Source organism: Lissotriton helveticus, chromosome 2_1 (genome assembly GCF_964261635.1).
Source record: "Lissotriton helveticus chromosome 2_1, aLisHel1.1, whole genome shotgun sequence".
Lineage (NCBI taxonomy): Eukaryota > Metazoa > Chordata > Amphibia > Caudata > Salamandridae > Lissotriton > Lissotriton helveticus.
In genome coordinates this window covers 1,628,520,419-1,628,546,987 of record NC_136059.1, presented here as the reverse complement: position 1 = coordinate 1,628,546,987, position 26,569 = coordinate 1,628,520,419, and the positions used below count along the sequence as shown (strand labels likewise).

Sequence of the window (26,569 nt, the reverse complement as noted above, 5' to 3'; positions counted from 1 at the left end):
TATTGACAGTATATGATCCCAAGGGGGAAACACAGTAACAACCAGTAGCTGGTGACGTTACGTATAAATCTTAAGTCTTTGCGACGACAGGTTACCAACACCTCTGAAGTCAAGTACAGTGTCAATATTATAGTATACAAAGTCACAGTATATGAGCTCAAAGGAGCCAGAAAAGGAGCAATGTTTTCTGTATTCTGTTTCCGAAAACAAGCTGCTGACGTTACAGAAAAAAGCCAAAAACAACCAGTAACACTTTTTTTCTAAATACAAATGTTTAAATATTCACAAATAGCTATGTATCATAAATATCTACTATGCCATAATCAAATAATTTACAACTCTGGAATATGTTTTTTGCCGCAAAACAAAAATCCGACGCTGCAAAAGGGAACCTGCTTCACAGAATGGACACAGGTAAATAACTCGCAAAAACGAAACTAATCGAACAACCGGTGTGGTTGATATACTTTTTGGCTATTAAGTAGTCTATGGAAGGAAGATGCGGCTCTGCCTATTTATATGTCACGTTTTACAGTTTACACGTGCTCACGTTTTAACTGTTTAACTTGTGCACGTGTTGGGAAAAGTTACAAAATGTGAAGCGGTAAAGGTTTCGATTTTGATGCTAACACGTATAAGGTTCTTAATATGTACATACGTTGGAGAGCTTAAAAACTGTTACCCGGTAAACCGTGTAATTTCCATTCTCATGACTAAAAACATCTATTAATTGCCATATTTCTAAATGGAAGACATAAAAAGAAATATCGTTCAGAATAGAAGAAAAAAATATGTGCTAATATTTCTCATCACTATGGTTTTAAATTAAAAAAATACCAGCATTTGTAAAGTGTACAAGTACCCCCGGAAAGGTGTGCCGGCGCTTGGGGGTGTCAGTTAGATTAAGCAAGGTGTTGCCCACAGTGGCATGGTGGTGGGCTAACGTGCCGCTGGATCGAACTATGAACATTGTTGTTCAAAGTCAGGTATCATAGCTGCTGCGTTTCACTTTTTCCACACTTATATGTTAATTACTACTAACTAAGTTTTAAACATTGTTAAATTAAAACTTATAACAGACTACTGTTACAGTTAGTTTTTCTCTACAAAAAGTATGCATGTCTTTTTAAAATTTACTTAAAAACAATATAGGTTTCCGGGACATTGCAGGTATAAAACCTTTGAAATTCACATAAAAAATATAGGTTTTACAGATGTTATAGTTAGAAATTAGCATTTAAAAAAACCTTGGAAATTCACTGAAAAAACCATAGGTTTCACGGACATTATAGTTAGGTAGCCATTTCACTCGTACAAGACCATAGAAATTCCACCGTTATAGTTAGTACAGCTAACTATAACTCGCGCCACCGCAATGCACTGCTCATGACATCACATATTACATCATTCATGGTATGGTCAGTGACATCACTGATGACATCACTGATGACATCTCAAATTACATCACTGATGACATCATCCCCGTGAAAATCTGATGCTCCTCCTCACAGGCTAACATAACCTTTATAACCTTTGATACACCCACTGTAAAATACAGACTACAATTTTTGAAACCATTAAGACACCAATACAGTTACTACATATGCACTGACCAATTCCTAGGTCTACACACACATCCACTCATTCACCCATACAATTACTTATACATGCAGTCACTTATCAATACAACACTATCATATGTACTCATACACCTATTCAGATACTCACACACCACCACTCATCCATGGAGTTACTCACATAACTAGTGAGTCATGTAAGAATCAATGACACTCCCATTTACTCACCTATACAGTTATACACACACCATCTCACTAATACATACAGATAGTAACACATACTTACTCTCCTGTATAATCACTGATACAAGTACATACTCATCCATACAGCCACTCTCACAATCACTCACTCTCACATATAGTTATTTATATACATCATCACTCACATATACTGCCTTTTACATATGTAGTTACTCACATGTACCACCGAGACATCCATTCACTCACCAACACACCCATACACACACTTACCCACTCATAGAGCTGTTTCCACATGCACTCTTGAATCCATACACCCAGTGAATCAACTACTCACACATCTGAGTCACACACCTCCAACCCACCCACATACATACTCAGGCACCCATACAAATATTCAGGCAAACTATCAATAACCCATATAGACACTCATGTAGCTACTGACCAACCCATGTACCAGCTTACACAACAACAGACAGACTGATACAGACATTCACACAGTTTAGTCACTAACCCTTGCATTCAGTAAGACACTTTTAATCAGTCACTTATACAATCAGTCACTCACCTCCTAAATCCGCCATCCAGACACGTATACACGTACTCATTCTTCAATATATTGTGGCATATATATAAAACATACTTAAACTTTACAGAAACACACAGTCACTGGATGAGGTCATTAGTGATGTCATCAGTGATATCATTTGAGATGTCATCAATGATGTCACTGACCATGCCATCAATGATGTAATATGTGATGTCATAAGCAGTGCATTGCGGGGGCGCGTGTTATAGTTAGCTGAACTAACTATAATGGTGGAATTTCTATGGTTTTGTACGTGTGAAATATCCAGCTAACTATAACGTCCCTGAAACCTATGTTTTTTTCCGTGAATTTCTAAGGTTTTTTAAATGCTAATTTCTAACTATAATGTCTGTAAAACCTATGGCTTTTTTTGTGAATATATATATATGTACACACACGCATGCACGCACACATTCAAGGCTCGCTCCTTTTAAATGGCAGAGCAGGGTCACACTGGTGGCTATCCTTTGTAGAAAGAGAAGGGAAATCCAGAGAGAAAATGTGTCTCTACACTTATCCTTCTGCAACAAGGGCTCCAATCGTATGCTAAATACAGGCACTAAACAAAAAAAACTGGAACATTTTTTGCTACACCCAAGGCACTACACAAAAACTAGGACATTTTCTTAATTTGAGGGATAGTGTCGGGACACCGGTACACTTCTCCCAAAACCGGGACCGTCTGGGGAAATCCGGGATGCCTGGTCAACCTAACTGATATATAATACAAGTAATATTACACCTACAAGAAGTCATGGCTATAGGCTTTGCCAATCGGTGTTAGTTGTGTAAGATAAATGAGCAACAACTACAGCTTCATTATATACAACCCTGAATGTGCTTCAGTTCTGACTTGATGAGGCTATGAAAGACCTACAAAGAATCTCTTTGAAAATACATCAAAGGTAGTGAAGGGGGGTTCTGCTGCAGAGTTAAGATTTTTTTTTCACTCTGAGGGTGAGGGCAAAACCGGAGAGCCCAATAGGGACCCGTCTCAGCACCTGCTTTTTAGAACTGCCTGTGCTGAGCCCCGGCAGGACCGGACCCACTTAAAGCACTGTCCACATATATAATACAACAAGTAACATTATACCTACAACAAGCCAGGACTATTGGCTTTGTCAATAGTTGTTAGTTGCATAAGATAAATAAGCAACAACTATGGCGTTGTTGTATATAATATTGAAAATGCTTCAGTTCTGACATGATGAGACTATGAAAGAACTATAAGGAGACTCTTTGAAGTTACATCAAAGGCAGTGAAGGGTGGTACTGCTGCAGAGTTAAGATTATTTTTTTTCACCCTGAGGGTGAGGGTGAAAATTGAGAGCCCGATAGGGACCCGTTTAAGCACCTGCTATTTGGAACTGCCGTTGCTCAGCACCAGAAGGAACCGGCCAGGGCCGACTGGGATCGTAAACCAGCCCTGGCAATTACGGCTGACCCCCCTCTCCCCCGGGGTCAATACTTATTCTGCGCTTTTGTTACAAGGGGCCGATTTTGCAGCACTGCTGCAAAACCAGCCCCCAGTAACAAAAAAACCGGCCCCTACCTGTCTAACACCGGCCCCTACCCTTCCGGCTCACCGGGGAAACGTCTGGTGACTGCTACGGCCAGTCCGGCCCTGGACTCGGCCCTCTTAAAGCCCTGGATAGACCTTTATGCAGGGCCACTGGAATTATGCCACTTTGCCGCATCGGTGTTTCACACATAAATATGGATTTGTTTCACAAATATGTACAGATTTGACACAACTGCCACATAATCCCTCATGTTTTGCATGATCTGTAGATTTTAACTAAAAAATAACTCTTGTTTCTAGCTCAAATGGGTCAAAAGTTAACTAAAAACGCAGCGACATGAGTTGGCGCGCAGTGGAAGGCCTTTTGCAAATGATGACTGGAAACCTTTTTTGTTGCTTATTGATGTATTTGGATGTTAAACTGACATCAGTGAGGTGAAACCTATGCCCGTACTATGTTTTTAAATTTATTTATTGGCATTTTATTATTACAACTTAAAAACAATCAGTACAGTGCAGTTCCCCTGCCAGTGTTCGCAAGTTATCTCACATAAGTATCTACTGGGACAGTTACATGTAATATAAAATCCAGCTTAGAGTTACAAATCTATACATCTATCGTATTGTACAATTAAGTGCATTTCTGCTCAACATTACCTCACAATCTCCTCCGTTTAACCCATTGTACAGGCCACTCCCCACCTCTAGGCACAGCACAAGTTAAACATATTTCACATGACATGTTACAACATTGAATTTGGATTATTCGCAGCCACTGTCCCTAGCCATGTCACAAATGGTTCCCAGATATCTTTTGGTCTGGACCGTAGTGGCTGAAGTTCTCAATAATTCCCCAACTGTGTCCTACAATATGTAACGCTCCCCACCCACTCTTTGGCTGTGAGGGGGATCACTGTACCCCACTTGATGGAGAACTGCCTTTTTTTCCATAAGCAGTAGCATTCCCGGCAGCTTTCGCGCCTTTGGTGGAATGGTAGGTATTATTCCCAGTAAGGCGGCTTGGGGTGTGCATGGGACCTCCCGGCCCGTGATATTTTTTATGTGATGTAGTATGAGCTGCCAATAATTCGCTATGGATCTACATTGCCAAGCCATATGCAGAAATGTAGCCCTCGGTGCCCCAAATCGCTGGCAACTATCATCTGGGCGCAGTCCCATTTTATATATTTGTGGAGGTGTTCAGTAAAGACGATGCAAATATTTGAAATGTATGAGTCTTAGGCGGTAGTTTGGGGACAGTTTTTCTAATCATTTACAACTCTGATCCCACTGTTCACCTGTGAGGGCCTCCCCTAGATCTACGACCCATGCTTTTCGAGCCACCGGTATCGCTATTGGCACCGTGTTCTGGGTTGTGCGATAGATCAGAGATATTAACTTTTTACCAGAGTCATTCTTTAATATGTTTTTGAGTGCGTGAACCACTTGTGGAGGGGCAGGGTATGTGATAAATTTGTCTTTGCAAGTGGTCCGTATTTGATAATAAAGCAGCATGTCTAGTGCCGTCGGGAGGGAGGGGGTCGCACATCCCATCCACCGTGAGAAAGGTCTCTTCCTGAAATAGATCACTCGCATTCAACAAACCATGCATATTGGCCTGCTCGTGGGCCTTTGCATCTGTGAGTGGAGGAAACAATGGGTTATTTAAAATAGACATTGAGGGGGCATATAATATATTGGCGTGCAATCTTTTTCTGATACCGTCCCATGCCCACCGCAAAGCTTGTACTGTATCTATTTCATCTCGGGGTCTGCGGTATGCCTGGTATAACGCGGTAGTTAACAGGGTTGGAGCAACCTTGTCAATCTCTATGGCTACATGTGGTTGGAATGGTGTAGGGTGCACCCAAAAGTGCAAAAACTGAGCCTGAGCGCTTTAAGCATACAGTTGGAAGTCCGGAGCGGCTATGCCACTCTGTGATTGAGGCAGGGTCAGGATTTCCCAAGTTATTCTTGGTTGTCTGCCAGCCCATACGAATTCAATCATTAGCGATCTTACACGTTTGAAAAACTGCTGTGTCAGTGGGAGTGGAATGTTTACAAAAAGATATAATAACTTTGGTAGAAAAATCATTTTTGTTATCGCTACCCGACCGGCCAGTGAAAGTGGGAGATTCCGCCATCATTTTACTCTTTCCTCTATCCAATCTACCGCTTTTCCTTAATTTACTTGCCAGAGTTCCTGTATGTTTCCACTAATCCATATCCCCAAATAGCGAACTGGATCCTTCGCCCAACTAATTGGATATTCCATCACAAATTCCAGGGTGTCCGATGTCAGCGGAATTATCATTGATTTGCCCCAGTTTATGTATAGACCTGAGAGCCCGCCAAACCTCTCCAGTTCTCGCGTCATGGGAGCAAAGTTTTCTGCAGGGTCAACCATATAAAGCGTAATATCATCCCCGTACATGGATACTGTTAGATCGCAGAAGGTAAATCCGATACCCCGGTTCGCATGGTGTTGCCGTAACCTAGCCGCCAAAGGTTCTGTAGCTATGGTGAATAAAAGTGGCGACGGGAGGCACCCCTGTCGCGTACCTCTTGTGATATTTATGGGGTCTGATGTTTCTCTATTAACACATATTCTAGCTTTTGGCAAGGTATATAGCAGTTTAATTTGCTGTAATAAAGACGGGCTCATGCCCAGTTTATGAAGTAGAGGAAACAAAAATCCCCACTCCAGGGAGTCAAAGGACTTTGTGGCATCTAGTAGCGCAGCTATAGCCGAAACACGGGGCGCTAAGTAGTGCAAGAGACCAAATAGGGTCCTGAGATTGTGAGAAGTGGACCTGCCCGGTACGAATCTAGACTGATACGGCCTCACAATCATTGGGAGTAAAGGCTGGAATCTAGTTGCCAAGAGTTTAGCAAATATTTTGGCATCTAAGTTTATGAGAGAAAGCGGTCGATACGAGTCGCATTGAAGCGGATCTTTATCTGGCTTTATCAGGGTTATAATAATGGCTTCTCTCATGGATTCAGGGAGTATTCCAGATTGATGAGCTTCCTTCCTGGTATACTTTCAGTAGAAAGGGATGTCCATGTATTCTCTGTATCCCTCACTAAACCACAGTAATTGTATAGAATTAAAGTATTCTTCACGTATTGCGTCTGCTGGAGTCGACCGCGTGGTGTAAAGGTGCTCATAAAACCGTTTCATTGTGTTGAGTATTTCTGGAGGGCGGTATACAGTGACATCATCAGAGGTTTTTAGTGCTGTGATAAAGTTAGTGCCTTTCGGCGGTCGCCGCAAGTTAGTAAGAGTTTTCCCTGCCCTGTCGCCCTCCTCATACCTCCTAGCCGTTGCATATTTGCTTAGAAAGTTCACCTCACTGAGGGCCTCCTCCTGGTACTCCGTGAGTAACGTGCATATATCTCCTAGCATCGTGGTCGTTGGTGGTGTGCTATATTGTTTCTCCAGCAAGCTCAGTTTCCCATCTAGAGTCCTGAGCTTATTTCGTATGTCTTTTAGTATACCCGCCTTTTCCCCAATGCATTGCCCCCTTATTACCGCCTTGAATGCGTCCCATAAGACTCCAGCGTTATCTACCGCGCCTGTATTAAGCTCGAAATATTCAGTGATTTTATTCCTAACTCCTCTCTTAACACTGTGCCCAAGAGTGCATTAGGAGGCAGGCGCCACATGAATTGTTGTATGTATGGTCTAGGTACTGTGAGTGCAATCAACACAGGGGCGTGATCCGATAATGTTCGGGCCTGGTGTGTTACAGCTTTGGCCCATGAGTGGACCTCAGGAGTTGTCAACCAAAAGTCTATTCGAGACCATGACAGGCGGTGGTGGGTCATGCATGTGCCTTCCCTTCCATGTGGATGAAATATGCGGCAGGAGTCCACCAGGCCTCCATCCCCCATCAGTCCCCATAGCATCTCCTCTGCTTGTGGGTGGTGTAAGCATGCCGCCCCTGCCATATCTGCCGTTTGTGATAGCACTATGTTAAAGTCCCCGCCCCACAATATACCCGCCTCACTCAATGCCTGGATTTTGTGCCATACGTCTTGAAAAAAACTGGGGTTGTCTTGTTAGTATCGTGTGCCTGCAAAATAACGTCCCTTTTAGGATGAGAAATCTGCCCTCCGGGTCCCTCTCCACACTCTGTGTCAGCCATGGTACCCCATTTTTGATTAACATGGCAACTCCCCTAGAGTAGCTGGAGTAACAGGAGGTATGAATCTCACGCCAGCGATTTGAATGTAACCTAGAGCTTGTTGCGTCTATCAGATGTGTCTCCTGAAGCATACAGATACCAATGTCATGCCTATTGAGGTAAGAATGTGCAAGCCTAGCTTTTGGATGGTAATTTAGTCCACGTATGTTTCAGGTAATACATTTTAAATCAGTCATTTTGCGTCAGCCACGTTTATGACGTAATGGCACGTGATGACCAGTCGGTTGTTTACATTACTAGCTCGTACATTACTACATTTCGAGCGGCTCTTGCTGAACTGGTATGTCTCTTTCCCCTCTAATATAAACATTATGCTGTGCAGTATACGTGAGTTTAGCATGCAGTCATTAAGCACTGTACATCAACCATCTAACTAGGCAAATTAGGTGTACAGCAAGACAATTTTGCGCTGTTCATTCTATTTAATGTCACTGAGCTGGCCCTACGATGAAGTGTCTGGCTCATGTGCAGCACTTTTCATCTTTTTCGCATGTTGTTTAGCAAATTTTAGCGCCTCTCCCGTCACTGTGAAAAACATGGGTTTACCATTTGTTTGCACTCTCAGCTTTGCAGGATATAACATCGCATATTTCGTGCCAACTTGCTGGAAAATCTTTTTAGCAGGGATAAATTCCCTTTGAGCTGCCTGAACTGCCTGCGTGAAATCTGGATAGAACGCTATTGTGTTGTTTCGATATTTAAGTGTACCCCTTTCTCTCACTAGGCACAGCACTGTGTCCTTGTCCCTGTAATTTAGTAATCTAGCCAGGATGGCCCTGGTTGCGGCGCCCGGTGGCGGTCGCGGCCCCAGGGTGCAGTGAGCACGCTCCACAAGGAACTTAGGTGACAGCTCCTCGCAGAACAGTTCCTGGAGGAGACCTTCTACATATTTTTTCCATGTTAGGAATATTGGACGATTCAGGTACACCTGTTAGGCGTATATTATTGCGTCTGGACCTCGTTTCCAAGTCTTCATGCCGTACTTTAATCACCTCCATTACTTTGTCCGTGCGAAGCAGCTGTTCACATGTTTCAGTTTGATTGTCCTGGTCCGAAACCCGTGTCTCCAATGTTGTCAATCTATTCTCGTGTTTATCCACTTTGCGCGAGACTTGGTCCATTCGCACCACCAGAGAATCCAGTTTTGAGTCAATATCTTTCAAGCTGGCTTTGACGTCTCTAAGCATTGTTTTTATGTCTTCATCTTGCTGTGACTCCATCTGTGTTTCAGGTACAATCATCTGTGATGCCATGTCTCCTTCCGTCTGCCTCGTGCTCCGTTTTTCAAAGTTCAATTTCGGCTGCTTTTTATCTGGCTTGCCGATTGTTTCATTCTGCCTGGTGTCTTTAACGCTTGCTAGGTATAGCCCCTTCCAGAGCGCGCCACGTGCCTCCCTATTGATATTCTCGGGCCGTTCTCTGGGCGCTGTGCTTGGTGGGTCAGTTGTTGCTAGCCACAGTCACTATTTTTACCTTTTGATCTTGTTATCTGACTCACAACAGTATGTCACCTAAGGCACAGGTTCTGTCTTACCACCTGAGGGTAGGCCAGCACGCTCCCTTCCAGTGTTATTTTGCGTTACTGGTCTCTCTAGAGTGCGCCTCAATAGCTTCGCCCCTTGTTTAATCTCCACTCCATATACCGCTCTACACTCAATCTGTTTCAGCATGATTTGCCTTCTGGGTTCAATTATGCAGGGTCCGATACGCAACGCGTGCTTTCACTCTGTACTATTCCTGTGCATACTTTACATTTTGAGCGCACCTCAGTACAGATGCCCGGAGATATGCAGGGCCATGTCAAGTTAGTTTTTCTGCCTAAACGCCCATTTCCATTTTGTTATCTTCCAAGTGTATCCTGGAATGCAGTTAATACGGGCTCCTCGTGCGCACCAGTGTCACTCTCCACATGCAGCATCCCACGTAAACCATCACAGGGCAGCAGTCTCGTTCCCACCAGATGGCCGGTGCTGCAGTCCCCCGATCGTCGCTCCATCTCCACGTGCACACAATTACGTCCTCCACACTTTAATTACAGTCTATTCACTTCATCGCTATAGCTCCGGCCCGCCTCCTGTCTCTCACCCTCTGGGAACACACGGCCGCTCACAGCCCTCTCCACGCGGCAGCCGCCTGCGCGTCAGCAGGCCGGGCGATACGGGTCCTTGATTTTTGCAGCACCCACCGCAGCCTGCTCCCTCCGTCCTTTTCCCAGCATGGCTTACTTCAGGAGTCGATCTTCACTGCGGTGGAAGCCAGCCGCCCGGGCGGCTATCTCCTCATGATCTTCCAGCGTGCCTGGCCGACAGGACCTACGTGCTAACTCTGCCGATTAGGCTCCCGGCCCCCGCAGCCTTCCACCACATGATCCAGGCCACCATGGCGCCGGTGTTATTGCCGCTGTTCCGCACCTCGCCTCCAGACAAAACAGGTATCGTTATCACCCACTTCGCCTCCGTTTTCAAATGTTGGCTCATAGGACCCAATGTAACCTGTAAAAATTAAAAAATAAGAAAGTAATATTATCACAAACTTTGCCTTGTTGTGCCACATAATTTGCCTTTGTTGCGGCTTAATTTAGTCCACCCTGCCGCATAATTCCAAACGCCCTACCGATAAGGGAGTTGTACATGAGGTTCATAGATGTGCTTTAAATATGGTGTTGCTGCAGCGCTACAAACAAACATGAGGCATTGGGGAATTGTGTGAGAATAAATGCAGTTGCACAAGTAGTTACCTACCCTTTTTTTATTTTTTTTATTTCGTGTGAGAATAGATGCCGTTACACATTTGGATACCTACCCTTTTATTGAAAATATAGCTATAGTTATGCGCATTGGAAGGACCAGATTTGTAACGCTATCCAGAATCCAAGATGGCTGAAATAAATTTTTTTTTTTTTTGCCGAAGTGGGCTCAGTATCTTGGTCATTTAAACTTAGAAGTTGTCCCCAAATGTGAGATTTATTGAAGGAAGTGTGAGGTCAAGGGGATAGCCAGCCTAGATAAGAGCACTCAGGTTTGGTGCCAGGCACAGAGTTGTGATGAAGAAAAGAAGCCCCGTGTTGTGAATGGCATGGTGTGCTATGCACATTACTTTGCATGAGTGAGTCTTCTTAGCCACTGTAGAGACTTTGGGGCTTATTTACAAGCCTCTTGCGTCACTGCTGCATCACTCTTTCCTGACTCAGCGCTGGCGTAATCAGTAAGCCACACTGCGTCATATCTACAAACTGACACATTAGGTTCAATGCGCCAGTTTGTAGAGGCTTGTGTGACATTATTCCTACTCTAGGTATCATGTATGCAGGCTAGGTGTTCCCAAGCAAAAAGCCAAGTAAAACTGGCGTTGTGAAATTTACATTTCACTGCATCATTCTACGCCTTCAGTGCATCAAAATCCCTATGCCTGCTGAGGCAAGGCATAAAGAATGATGCAGGGATTTTTGAATGGGACTCACCTATCTGCATTGGTGGAGTTGCGTCACTTTCATGAACAACTCCAGCAATGCGTCACTTTGGCCGAAAAGATGCGTCAGAATTTCTGACGCATCTGTTTATCCTTGTGCCATAGAGCACGGTATTGGAATTACAGCGCATCAATGGTGGCGCAAGGACATTTGGCGCTGGCGCAAGGAAATTAAAAAACAGCTATGCAGATGCGTCAGTTCTTTGTAATAGTGGTCCACAGTTTTTAGGTCTCGCCTGGCGTAAGCAGCACACATGCGCTGCTCTTACCATGGAAAGGGTCTTTTTGGAATCAATACGGTTTCCAAGCGTGAACTCGGTAGGACAGATGATGTGCACGTGGGGACTGGATGCTTTACTTGTGGTGTGACAATCTGGGGACTATTTTTTTGGGCTTGGCTGCACGGCGCCTGACTGCGGACCCGGCATAAAACATACATTTTTATGCATGATGACTCGGCTTTAAAGGTAAGCTTTTGATTATATCATGTTTTGCATGCATGAAAACGTAAATGAACATTGCAGTTTGCAAAGGTCGGACAAATTGTTTGTATGTAACAAGCCGTTTATTTTTCTCTTTTGAAACCCGGTACACTGTTGCCCACAGCGCGCGGTCACAGATAACTTTCAACACTGCGGGCTGCTCTAGAGCATTAAGGAGCACTAACACTCTCGTTCTTGTCCCACCTCAGTTAAACAAGAAATCTACTCAATCTCGTTCCTTCTCCAGAAATGCACCTACCATCTGGAATTCCCTCCCTAAAGAATTACGTTGTAACCCCTCCTTCCTTAGCTTCAAAAAGGATCTCAAGCTGCACCTTCTCAACAAATATTGGGGCCCTTAATCTCCTTTTATCTGGACACTAATCTCCTCCCTCCTCCCTACTGTAAAGGTCTCGCCCCTATTGACGTCCTGACTCCCATTCCCTCCCCTCTTTACCTACCTTCCAATACTACTGCCTTTCTCCCTTCAATTCCTCCTGCTGTTTATACCCATGCACTCTTACTATTTCCTTACCCATCACCTTCCACTGTTTCCCCCCCTTTTTACTCCCCTCCTCTTCTCCATCCCTAACCACCGTGCTCTCTAAATCCATTTAGGATTGGTTGTTTACCTAATGTAATCCTTATTTTATCTCCCCTTGTTTTAACCGTACTGTTTTTCATGTTCTCACGGCTCGTATATTTCCTCATTGTCCAAATGTTTCATGCAATCTTTCCTGCCTAAACCCTTGTAAAGCGCTCTGATACCCTCGGGTCCAGCTAGCGCTATACGAAACCTGTAAATAATAATAATAATAAGGATAACACTGAATAACTGCCCAGTAGGACCCTCCACCCATGATGTTGGAGGTGACACTACTTCGCTGCACAAACCACAGCTCTGCCCCGCACTCCACCCGAACAATGTATTATTTATTCGGAGTGAACACAGTATTTCTGCAGTGTTTTAAACCTTCAGTCACGCCAAATAACTCATATGTTTCAAGCTCAGCTATTATATGGGAGTGGATGGAGCGTCACCCTTTCCAGAAGTCAGAGAATAGTTTGTATGTAACAAGCAATTTATTTTTCTCTTTTGAAACCTGATGCACTGTTACACACAGCCCGCGGTCACAGGTAACTTTCAACACTGGATAACTGCCCCGTAGGACCCTCCACCCATGGTGTTGGAGGTGACACTACTACTCTGCACAAACCAAAGCTCTGCACCGCACACCATCCGAACAATGTATTATACATTCAGACCGAACACAGTATTTGTGCAGTGTTTTAAACCTTCAGTCACGCCAAAAAACTCATATGTTTCAAGCTCAGCGTGTCTCTCCTTCCATTTACTGAACGTCTCTGTCAATTTACTGAAAAGCCACTTGCAACTCTCAGTGCTTCTATTCATCCATCCACCTGTTCACCAGTCAGTCCTTTATCCACCCATCCACCCTTGCTATCAATCCATCCATGCATCCACCCATCTATCTCTGGGACCATCCATCCATCCACCCATCTGTCCTTGGGACGGCCATCCATTCATTCATCCATCCATCAATTTGTCCACCCATTCCTGGGAGCGACAATCCATCCTTTCAGTCAAACACATTACTACATCTTGCTAGTTGCCACCAGTGAGTAAGCCCGTCCACCTCTTCCCCCATCCTACTGTTTTTGTGCGTTCAGATTCATACTACCTTTCCTCTTCATCCTCATGTCATCCATAAACAAACCCATCCTCTTCCTGATTCTCATTCTCTGACCCTACCAAACTCACCCATCTATCCACCAACCAGCCTCTCCCTCATCTTTCTCTGTCTCTTCCAGATTCATCCCATTCACTTTGATTCTTCTGAAATTCGTTCACTCATCTATCTGTCCATCCACAGTTTGCTCGTCCACCCAGGCCTATCGGCCCGTCCACGTGCTCTTACAGCCCATCCAAGCATAGGTCTATTGAAGAATTCAGGCATTCAAGAGACATAAAAGGAGGGAGATGGAGCCGGGAAAGAGAGGAGGGAGGAGTAATGTGGGAGAGAGAGGGCCGGGAAAAAGAGTGAGAGTAGGTCAGTGTAGTATGGAAAGAGATAAAAACAGAAAAGAAGGGAGAGTGATAAAGGAAAGGAGGGAGGACGGCTGGGAAGGGAGAGAAGTTGTTGAGGGAAAGGCCGGAAGGGAATTGGAGGTGAAAGGAGGAGCTGTGAGATAATGATGAAAGAGAGATGGGTAAGAGGAGGAGAAGGACCGGAAATCGTGAGGGCACGGGGTCATAGTAAACAGGCACTTGCAATGCAATAAGTCTTGCATTTGCAACAGTTTGAGCTCTTAGCATTGGAAATGACAATACCGTTTATTTATGTGTTGGTTTTTAAAACATAAATAAAAGGCATTATCATTTACAATGCCAATAACTTAAACTCTCTAAATGCGAGACCTATTGCATTGCAAATGCTTGTTGTAAATTTGCAAGTGTACTGTCAATGGAATTTAAGATTCCATAAAATTTAGCAATTGTTAGCAAACAACAGGTATAAGTCTATGGGGCATAGATTTACTTGTTTCGGCTAACCAGGTTTATATTAATCTTTCAGGGTTTGCTTCCATGTGTAGTTATATGTGGCTCTGTGCTCATAAAGCTTCCAAAAATCCTCTAACCCTCACTCTCCCTCCCTCTGTAATTGGTAAGTTAGCCCTGTTTACTTAGATCTTATAGCTCAAACAACATAGCCTTATTTGCCTGTGTTCTCTTAGATGCCCAAACAATATGAGGCCCATTTACTCAAATTTAGCTGAACCATTGTTTAAAGGTGTGTGTGTGATTTTTAGAATAGGTTTTGTACAGGAATGGTACCCCTCCAAATATTATGCTTTGAATAACTTTAAAATGTTTCACACATTAGATGTGAGCTGTACATTTTCCTTGGTGGTGTATATGGAAGACAAAAAAAAAACACATGCTCTTCCGTAGCCCTCTCTAGGAGACACATGGGGTACAAATCAGAAGAGGGGGTATCACTACCTGCTTGCCATTAACAATAAAAGTTTTGACAGGTAAAATTATGTATGCAACTTTCATATACATTTGTTTTTTAGTCACAGGTGTGATGTCATCCAAGAAGGTACTCATTCTTGAAATTGAGGAATTGGCCAATAACACCACCTGGCCTTGAGGTGACACACTGAGGCTTAATCACATATCACCAGTAAGTCTCTTTTAGGTTTTTCACCATTCCTCTTTGATGCAGCTCTCAGGCCGTCCCACAGTATTCCCAACCCTGAGCGTGTAACCAAATTTTCACATACTTCATGCATGGAATAACACGCACCTGGTCCAAGGAAAACAATTCTAGACCCAGGCAGTACGGCTCCAGCTAATCAGTGACCAAATTCTCACTAAGTATGCTACAGGTCTAAATTGTAATTATGTCTACTATAGCTTTTATGACCATCCCAGGTGCATGGTACTGGTACTCTTACAAAAAAACTAACCATTGCCCTAAGAAATTTGTTTTCTGCTCAAGCCAAACCCGACACATTCTAGCAACCCTATAGTTCTGCATCATCGACGGCTGAACCCAGCCCCTAGGCGGGTGCTCCGCAAGTAATGGAGAAATCAGTTTAGAGAAAGTTGATATGAAAATGTTCAATAATGCCAAGGCACCACGCACAAGCATTAGATGAGACTTGGTAACTTGAGAGGACCATGACATGCTACTAGGGATCTTTATCCCTAAGTACTCAAAATTGGAAACCTTTTCAATCATTGAATGCTCCAGGGTCATCTTTGTAATAGTGAGTATTAAAACAGATATACTTGTGGTGAATCATTACACAGACATTTATATACAGGGAGAATAGAGTTGGTGCCAGCATATATCCCTATCTGACACCCTTCTTGACCACAATGCGGTCTGTCAGTTACCTATTTCTTCTCCATCTAACCTGGGTGTAGTTATTGGTGTGTAATCTAACAAGTATTGATAAAATGCTTTCTGGTGCCTCCATACATGTAAGAGCTGCCCATAGTTTGGATCTCGGGATCATGTCAAATGTTGACCTAAGATCCATGAATGCAACATATAGGCGACCTTTCTGTAAAGTAACTATTTTCTAGTGAATAAGGAGGAAAAGAAAGAAGTGTTAGATCAAACTCACTTTGTATCTAAATCCTGACTGACCATGAGAAAGAACATCTTTCTCTACCGTTAAGCCCTGAAGTTTTTGAAGGCCAGGTCTGCAAAAAAAGTTTTGGTGGTTGTCGATTAAGCTAATGAGTTGATCATCTTAGTGAACCTTTTTAGTAAATAAGGATTGTTATCGACTCCCCCTCCATGTAAATCAAAGCCTACAATTATTGCGTTAGAAACCAAATTGATGTAGGGAGCCCAAATCTTTGGTTCTGAGAGGAAGAAGCCCTCAAGGATTTTATCAGGTCCAGGGGCCTTTCCAGGTTTCATAGTACCAATTGCTGTCAAGGTATCTTGTAACGAGCATACCAACCCCTTGATACCCTGATTGCTGCACAATGTATCTGTTTGCTAGCTGGCAATACTATCGGATAATGAAATGGAATAAAGATCTCCAAATTGTTTTGACAAATATGGGGTTTTATGTAAGAGTCTACTGTAATTTGTGCTTGGTAGATACCATTGGCAACTATGTGCCAGAACACTTTGCAGTCATTCCTCTTCAATGCTTCTATAAGCTCACACCAGTTATCTTCCTGCCACAATCTCTTACCCTGGGATAATTCGCGTTTATAGTTTCACCAGGCCTCCTTTTTTGAAACCATATTCCCCTCTTCATTGCAGTGACAAGCGTTGTTTTTGCCTTCCTACAGCCTTTGTTAAACCAAGGTGTTTGCTTATCATGTGGGAATAATGACTCTAGTATTCAACAAAAGGTTTCATTTAGAGTCTCAAACAATCTATTATGAGTTTTAGTAATATGTGACCCATACATTTGAATTACATTGTACTAAGTATTCCATGGCATCTGTGACCTCCTTATAATTTCATACTAATGGTTCCAGATGCTGAATAATATGGGACCTGATAGACCTTATATTATTGGGGACAGAAGGCTGTTGGTCTTCTAAAAATGTGGGGCCAGGAACCGGATTAAATTGATCCTTTCCTTGTTAAAAGGAGGGTATTGCAATCACCATTTGTGTGCTTGATTATTCTAATTTCCTCCAATGATGGCCAAAGGCAGGTGGCAATAATAATATAATCAATCCTGCCCCTGTGGCCAGGTCGATTAACAGTAAATGCAACTTTTCTATCAGATTTCGTTCCTCCATTGCAGGATCGCAAGCCTCAAAGCAGCCAGCTGGATCTTTGGCAGTCCAGGAATAAATTGGGGAAAGATCGGCATGGATACCCCACTTGTCATCTTCTAACTCCGTCAGTGAAAATAGTGATAGGACACATTTCAACTTATCAGTCTTTGAGGCTGCTGCCTTAACCAAAAAGAAGTGGACAGATTTCTTAAAGTTAAGAAAATGCATATTCCTTCCAGGAGTTGATTTGCAATTATAAACACCTACTATATGTAGCCAATTCATTATGTGTGCTGCCTGCTTCTTATACCAAATATAATTCATATATTCAACATAGTACAGCTGGAGCAAGTGGTACGTTTTGTCAACTCGGCCCATGTTTTTGTTGTAGTCCAAAGCCAATTAGGCTTTCAAACTTCAGCAATCTGACCTTAAATGGGCATTGGTGAAGTAGTCTTGTCATGGATCGTATTAGGGCAATGGACACTACTTTGGCCATGCAACTTGATTGTGAGCAGCCCTTCACTTTGTAAAGCACTGCACTTACCTCACGTATGCTTCTTACATATCTGTTTTTATGGACTGATGTAGGAAGGTGGTATATTATGTGGTGATGCATGTTAGGCTTCAACATTCAATACTCTCACAATATCCCAAAGGCGGGCCTTGGATTCACAATAATAAGTGCTTAGCTCAGTCCTTATAGAGTGGCAAAGAGCAGACAGGCTTTACTAGTAACAATGGTTAAGCATTTCAGAGTACCACCATAGATGATAAGTAATTGACACAACTTGAAATAAATCCGGCACCAATTTAATAAAATAAAGCAGATTTTAATAAAACTTTAGACTCAAAATGAAATATATCACTTAAATACAACCAGAGTTATGGGTTTTAGAAGATATAATAAATCACAGCAAATCAATGCTGCAAAACCTTAGCATTGCGGTCAATGGGGAAAAGCACTACTGACAATCGGTCACTTGGAGGTCGAGTAGCGTGGAACCCAAGGAGGGTAAAGGTGATGTGGGTCCAAGCTACGACAGTCAGTTCAACTTTACCTGGCTTGAGAAGCCCGAGTACAGAGTTGTCCTGGCTGTCTGTGGTGCTGAAGCAGGAGTTGTGGTGGAGCTGGTTTTACTGCTTACACAGTGCTAGGTGCAAAAAGCTGTTGACAAAGCTACTGCTGATGTTGTATGAATGTTTAGTGGTGTTCCCTCAAGATGCAGCATTGAGTAAAGGTGGTGGTTGCCGCACTGGCCACCAACAAGCCTTGGCAGCAGTAAGCTCAGTAGAAAGTTATTTCGACGTTCAGGGGGAAAACGGTGGCTGCCTGCAACTTGCTGGGGTCAGGACTATGTTTCCCACAATGCACTGGACCATCTACTTTTAGGCGATACCTCGGAGGGCCTGATGGCCAGCGTTTCTTTGGTTCCAGTACATTGTTTTTACCTGCGATGTGCAGAGGGCTAGTGCCACCAGTCCAGGGGAGTCTGGAGTTGGCTTTGTCTCACAAAGTGGTCCCTCTGTCTGGGAAGACCAGCCTTTGGTCTGGAACGAGACGCAGTTGTGCAGTTCCCGGAAGGTTGTCACAAGTGCAGAGTATCACACCTTTGCTTTGTACAGATCCTGTTGTCACAGACACAGGTCTAGTCTTTGTCCTTTGTTCCAAGTCAGATCAGAACTGAGGTTCGGGTGTTAAAGGTCACCCTTAATTCCTAGATTTAGGGACATTAAGGGTGTGGGTGCAAGTGGCCGATGGGCTACAAGCCTGAGTGGCTAACTGCCCCGGAGGGGACCACATCCAGGGGTGTGTGTCAACTTTTCTACCCAGAACCCTCAATTCTGCCACTCTTAAAAATTGCAGAAACGTTCCTTAGCTGTGTAGACGAGGTAGCTCACCACAGAGGTGTGGCTAGCCTTCTGGCCGTGTACACCTTGTGACTGCATAATTTTGCCACCTGTCCGGGTGCAAATGTGTCACCTCTTTCCCATCCAGGCCAGTGTTTCTGAGTCCTGGTAAAGTTTACAACTCCTGGCATGGGGTCAGATTCTTATCTTGGCAGCAGCAGCTGTGGTCTGCCAGCCAGAGCACAGAAAAGGCTGGGGCAACCAGGTGGACAACCTATAAGGTAGCCACCTGGGTGCATGCCACGTCTCCTCTGGCATGAGCATAGTCCCAAGGATGAGGAGGCAAATTGTTTGATACCAAACATGACATATTTTGATGCCACCATATTGGAGCTGGCAACCCCGAGGTTGCCTGGGTTCCAGCCCATGTTATCCTATAGGCCGCTGATCACTTATAGTAGACCTTAATGGAAAAACTGCTATAAGTATATATAAGCTTGCACTTACATGACCTCACATTTAATACAATGCACCTGGCCTCCTGGAATCAGAAGGCCTTCCTTAGGGGTGCTGTGACCTTGCCATTCATTTTCAGGTCATCAGGTTACTTGGGTCACTTAGGGTGGCACAAACAGTCTTCAGGCACAGGTAACACCTTTAACTCCCATGCCCTGGGTACCACTGGTACCATTTATCAAGAACGTATAAGGGGGTTAAAGTCCTTGCCAATTGGGGGTGCCAATTCACATATATCAGTTTTAGGGAGAGAGCACTTGCACTGGGGCCTAGTTAGCTTGCTTCAGTGCGCTGCAAGAGTCGAAGACCTGCATCTGGTAGTCCAAATGGGGCAAAAAGTAGGGGGACATCTGCAAAATGGCCTGTTTTCTTACAACTGAACAACAAGAAGGTTTGTTGAGTCCCTTTCTTGACTGCCTCAGGAAAGAATGATTTCTCCAATTATCAATAGTGCCACCCTGCACAGAATATGTGAAAGGTGTGAAGTGTCTCCTTAAGAGAATCTCTATCAGAAAGGATGCCCAGAAAGGGGAACAACTCAGTTGGCAATATTTAGATACTGATTTAACATGAAGTTTAATAATGAAGAAATCAGAGGCTTACCAAACTCCCCCTGACACCAGGAAGGTGAAAATAGGTGAGCAAGAATTCCAACTGTAGACTTTCAGTGGAAGATCCAACTACTAGAAGCAAAAATCTAGAACAAAAATAGCAGCAATGGGGCAAAGAAAATGATAAAAAAAGAAGGGAAGGAATGTGTTACGGCTCATCTTCCTTTTGTAAAAATACAGAAGTTAGACTTTGCAGGAAATAAAGGAGCACTCAAGGGATTGCCTACACAAACAAGGAAACACCTTTTCCAATAAACCTCTACCATTAGGGAAACTGGTCAAGTATTGTGAGAGCCAATTCTTGGTATATCACTGTATACTAGCCATAGGTTTTGGGTCAGTATAAAAAAGGCATCATACACACATTGATGAATGGAAAAAAGAGAGACCAGTTCACAGGAGCATTAATGTGGAGAGCTGAGCACCATTAAAGTCCCCCTGATTTCTCCTTATTGGTGAACAATCTCAGGTGGTGTACCGTCTATCAACCCCAAATGAGAGAGCTACACATGTATCTACCCTTGCCCTACAACTAACTCCTAGCACTGCCCCTGCCTCAACAGTGGGATGTATGGTGCTAACAGGGAGGAGTCGGATTTTCTGGGGCCCGCACTACTGGCTAGCAGAACTCGTCTCTCCCCCTGAGCCCTCCACCTCTGTAAAAAGTCTTGGGGTTATTATAGATAATGATTTGTCATTAAAAACCCAGGTAGGTGCAGTGGTCTCAACGTGCTTCTTTCAGGTACGAAAGATCCGAAAGATCAGCCGGCTGCTTACTCATGCAGCGCTGATACAGGTTGTGATAGCTATGGTGCTATCACACTTAGATTAGGCCAATTCGATCTATCTGGGAATGTCCCTCTTCTTGACCAAGCAGCTCCAGATGGTGCAGACCCAAGCAGCGAGACTGATCCACCAGCAACCCAGATGACAATCTGCTAGACCTCTTCTAAAAAAACTACACTGGCTTCCCATCTCTCAACGGACTGCCTTTAAGACAGGATGTCTAGTCTTTAAATACACAACCAGAGCCCCAAATTCATTAATAACCTGTTATCTAGGTATATTCCCTCCTGTAACCTCCGTTCTAAGCATCTCCAGTTATTGACTGTCTCTGCTTTTAAACGAAATGACAGGGAGGCTGCCGATTTGCATCTTCGTCCCCACGATTGTGGAACTCGCTTCCTCTATAGATTGGGTCATGCACGAAGTACTGAGGTTCAGAAAGTTGCTCAAAACATGGCTGTTTGTGCAGGCACACAAATAACACATTTCCTTCAGTTTTGGCTAGTTCTAGAGTAGTGCCATGAAACCTGTTAGTGTACGCACGCTTTATACGTTTTTATGACATTACATAACATAACATTTAGGGTTGCTTCCTTACAGTGAGGTTCCCTAAACTGTGCTCAATACTATTTTTAGAGAGCAGACTCGAGGTCCTAATCTATTTCTCACCCGTGAATAAAATATTTAGAATATCCTTGCCTTTCACTCCCAAAACCTTTATTCATACTGTGCTGGCCCCACCAACAATGAAAAAAATAAAAAAAAACAATATTAAAAAATATCAACATGTTCACTCACTGTTTTACCTTTTCAGATTCATCAGGACCACACTACTATTTGGAACACTTCATACTCTTTATACATGCAAACTTTGTATGAAGTCAAAGACGGTCCATTCACATGACCTTAACTGTGGGTTAACCTCTTTCCATTTGCTAGGATGATTAAGAGTCCCATTCAATAAATTGTCCTTTCAGGTTTTTCCTCATTTGTTGATCCGTGTTTAACTCATAAAACCTGCAAAATAGTGTGAACACTATCAGTATTATGTTTTCCTTTGCACAACCTCAGTGAAAACAGTCTTCAGACAAACATTGCACCTTTCTGGACACTGGGCTTCAACTGACCATTACAGGGCGCACCCTAGGCCACTAAAGGAGTTCCATCCATCAACAAAAAAGTGAGGAAAGAAATGCTTGTGAGTAGCCTAACCACTAGCAATTGCTCAGGGTAGCATTCACAACCATCATTTCTTTTGCTTACTATGAAACCTCATATTAAACCCAGTCATATGCAATTGAGTCTTTATTCTGCTTCAGTAGGAACAGTCCAGACCCGAATTGCCAACCCACATCCACTCAGAGTCCTAAAGCCAAGGCAGATCAGGAAAAGTAGGAGGATGAAGCAAAAAGTTTGGGGATAACCTTGCAAAAAGAGCAATTTCCAACAACTCTGACAGGGACAGAAGAAATACAAGATCTGTTTCGCCCCTTGTAGGGCCTCTTTAGTCGGGTGCAGCTTAGTTCCAGTGGCACAGTGAGCATGGGACCTACCTCTTGGCGTACCCCTGATCCACTTAAAAACTTACATCAAACACGCAAAAAGTGATGGGAGGATTGCACGCAAATAGTCTACCTTACTGAAGAGGCCCAGCCAGGCAGAAAATATCCTTGTTTGCTTGTGTTCCGGTTCAGAGAAGATGTGGCTTGCCAGTTAGAGCTGAACTGTTCCTATTGCAGGATGACTAAGGCTGATTTTCATATGGATGGGTCTAGTCTAACTTAGCATGGTGTGCAAAAAAACGATGTTATTGGAATGCTACCCCGAGCGCCTGCCAGTTGTTAGACTGATTACAAACAATTCTCCCATTACCTTTAGGGTGTTAGATACCAGCTCAGCAACCCACATACTTGTGGCATAAATTATTCTCTTACAGAACCACTTGCATAATTTACAACAATAATTTCTCATCTCACCCATTTCCAAATCAACTCACCTATGCTAGCATTCATTTGTTTACTATACCACTTGGTCTGTCAGCACACCACCTGCAAGATTACTCAGTAACACTTATGACCACAAACAGATAACATCACTCACAACAGTTAATTGTTTACACCATTCACTCGCTATCGTTCCAATCAGTGGCGGCTCGCCGAGGGAGTGCTGTGGGCGGTGAGCGGGGCGGGGCAGGTGAGGGGCAGGGTGAGGGGAGTAGTGGACTTATGGCAGAACTGAGTTAAGTAAGTAACTAAATAAAACAATTTACATTGCTCGCGCTGCATCGCCGATCTTGCGATGCAGCGCGCGCAATGTACATTTTTAAATTTATTTATTTACTTACTTAACTCCGTTCCGCCGTATCTTGAAGTCCTCTACCCCCCATCCTACCCTTCCCTCACCACGCCTCACCACCCCACAGCACTCCCTCGGCTAGCCTCCACTGGTTCCAATATATTACTTAGTTGCTATACCGATTACCCACATCAGATGCAGTATCACTCATCCATGCCATCACCCATTCACTCACAACTACACATCACATCACACTTTCAACTGCATTTAACATCGGTCATCCACTGAGAAAACCAAGACGCATGCTGAACACAGCCCCTTTTACACAACCAATTACTTACCCTCAAGTGGTTAAATAAAGTTGCTTTCAGCACCAACCACTCCCACTATCACACAAGCACAGTATATCATATATCACACTACAACAACCTTCACTAATCTCCACATTACTTGGGCACTGATTGGACTGTTCTGCCACTGATATCATTTGGCCATTGACCCAACTAGTTTCACCACACCTCTCGTCCCCAGTCACCTGCAACACCACTCACATACTTGCAACACCACTCACCTCGAGCACTTACTTTACTCATTCACTGCCATTGTCCCCAGAGTTCTTACCACTACTTTACTTAGCACAGTCTACACATTGTTTAATGAAACTAGTTGCCTTTAGACACTTTGAGCACTCACACACAGCTGTTCTGCAAACCCAGCTATCCACACCACCCACAAGCAGCACTTACAATAATCATGTACTTCGTTCATGCAATCAATCACCGGCAAACACTCACACTCCACCCCATCACACTTGCTCACCCCTTTTGCACACACCTTTTGCTCACTGTCAGCCATTTTAGACACCACACACTGTCATAACTAGTCACTCATGCCAATCAATCACATATCACCTAGAGCCAGGTGCATCCGTTTACAGTCTTGTAAAACACAGGCCTACCACTCACATATCTCACACTAAATCGTGTGCACACTCAGAACATTTACCTCAACTCCTTGCACCACTCATTCATTGCTTCAGGGTATACTGCTGCCCAAACAAGCAGCTAACATCACTAACAATCAGATATTCAGTAACACTCAAACCCATCTCCTGTTACTCTGCGTTATTGTATCACTCACTGCCACCTACATTACCCACACTATCCAACCACATTTGCAAAACAGCTTTGTTGCATTGGTCGCCTGCAGAAGCAATTACTCTCTCCACTCACATCATACCTCACCTCTGTTATCAGTTTGCATTTACTCACATGCACCATGTAATCATCCTTAGCCATTGACACCTCACACTATAATCCCCTCACAAAACACTGACCGTTTCATGCAGCATGACCCGTTCACCTGCTTACAACCACCACTCATTAAAGAAATACTTGGATGCTTACTCACTTCTAACTACAGCCATACAACCATATCACTCAGTTATGTATGATAACTCCCTGACATCACATCCCCAAAGCCACTCAAAATATCACTGAGTCACACAAAACACGTATTTCCCCACTTGCAGGACCCAGAGTCACTCCAAGGGATATTTGATCAAGAAGCTATTTTGCATCAGTTACTAGTAAAAAGTCACCACCACAACACCAATCACCTACCACTGATATTAACCTTTAACAGTATCCACCTACTCCACCACCATTCAAACTGTAGTATCTGACTTGGCCACTCATAAAATGACAGAGAAGTATAATTGCAGTTCACCACAACATTCCCATCTCATTGTCACACATGGTTTGACTCTCTCTACAGAAATTGTATTGAGTCACATTCCTAGAGCCTCCTCAATGGTAATGGTGGAATCGTCCTGAAAAACATATCCTACAGTTCTCATCGGGGCCACTTTTGCGTGATAAGCGAGAACCTGCCATTTCCTGGTTCCTCTTCCATTTATGACAGGCACAAAAAGTGCAAGCACGCAATGATATCCTGTAGTGATCTATAAACCGCTTCAAAATTGGTTTCTTCTTCATCCAGGCATGGACAGTCTATGATGAGAGGAGCAGGCAGGGGCAGGGCTATTTTGAATAGATTCAGAGAAAATAATCAGAAAGTTATAACAACTGAACCGTCCGCGGTTTCAGCAAATATGATTGACTGTCACAAACCAACCCATACATGTCTCTGTTGTTAGATTCTTCGGTATGGCTACTGGCAACCATTTAAGAATAACAGTGTGGAGCCCCTGTCTTCCTGGATCTTTTTGTGATGCAGGGTGGTGTGGCAAACTGAGTAGTGCTGTTCTATTGTTGGTACAAGAAACTGACCACTTTTTCTAATTCGCCATTAAAACAATGTTAGGTGTTTTCTATAGCCATGATCTAGTCTTCAGTCATTTATTTTAAAAATAGAGACATTTCATATTTTTCACATTTTCACAAACACATTGACCCAGTACTATTCATAATCAGCATGGTATCATACTGGAGTAAAACAGTTGCTTCCAGGAATTTTTGGGACAAGATCCTGAATAGTAGGAGCCTCATCCTGAAATTATTATGGTATAATCCTGTAGTCATCAAGTAGTCAGTCCTGTGTAATACTGTTTCATGTTGAAGTCATCCCGAGAGCATCCTAGTATAATAAAACCCCATCCTGCAATCATCATGTTATAATCTTGAGTAAAACCGGATTAGCATGAAGTTGTCATGGAATCGTCCTGGAGTAGTAAAACATCATCACAGGTTTTCCATTGAAGTAATCAGAAGAACATCCTATTATAGTAAATGATCATCATCTTGAAGTAACTACAACATCATCCGAGAGTAGTTTTTCTGATGACTCTAAAGTCATCTCATTTAAATATTTTCCCCTATACATATACTTCAAGGTGGCCTGTGATGAGCTCCCCAGATAATTACAGGAATAGCCCAGCTGAAGTCATTGGCTGACCTGAGTGAGTCCAAGAAGTTCTTCGTTTTTGACTTGGTTAATCATATTGTGACTCACTTTCATGTTTACTATAATGCTACGGAATAAAGTTTTAAAATTGAATTGACTTGAGTAATCACATGATTAAAAGGATGCTACTGCTCTTAGTGATCTCCTGAAAAACATGATGTATAACTGTGACATTCCAGTCAATGTTCTTGTTAAACCAGTATATCTGATCTCTGAGAGTAGATCCATCAATTCGATTTCAAGTAAAATAT

At 43.3% G+C, this 26,569-nt stretch overlaps 1 long non-coding RNA gene across 1 annotated transcript in view; it reads left to right on the top strand.

The window, feature by feature from the left end:
* The window catches only part of LOC144818812 (uncharacterized), a 69,867-nt gene that overhangs the window by 19,708 nt on the left and 23,590 nt on the right, over positions 1–26,569 (top strand). Inside the window, exon 2 of the long non-coding RNA XR_013607165.1 lies at positions 15,147–15,256. This is a non-coding gene — a long non-coding RNA (uncharacterized LOC144818812). The remainder of the gene's footprint in view (positions 1–15,146; positions 15,257–26,569) is intronic.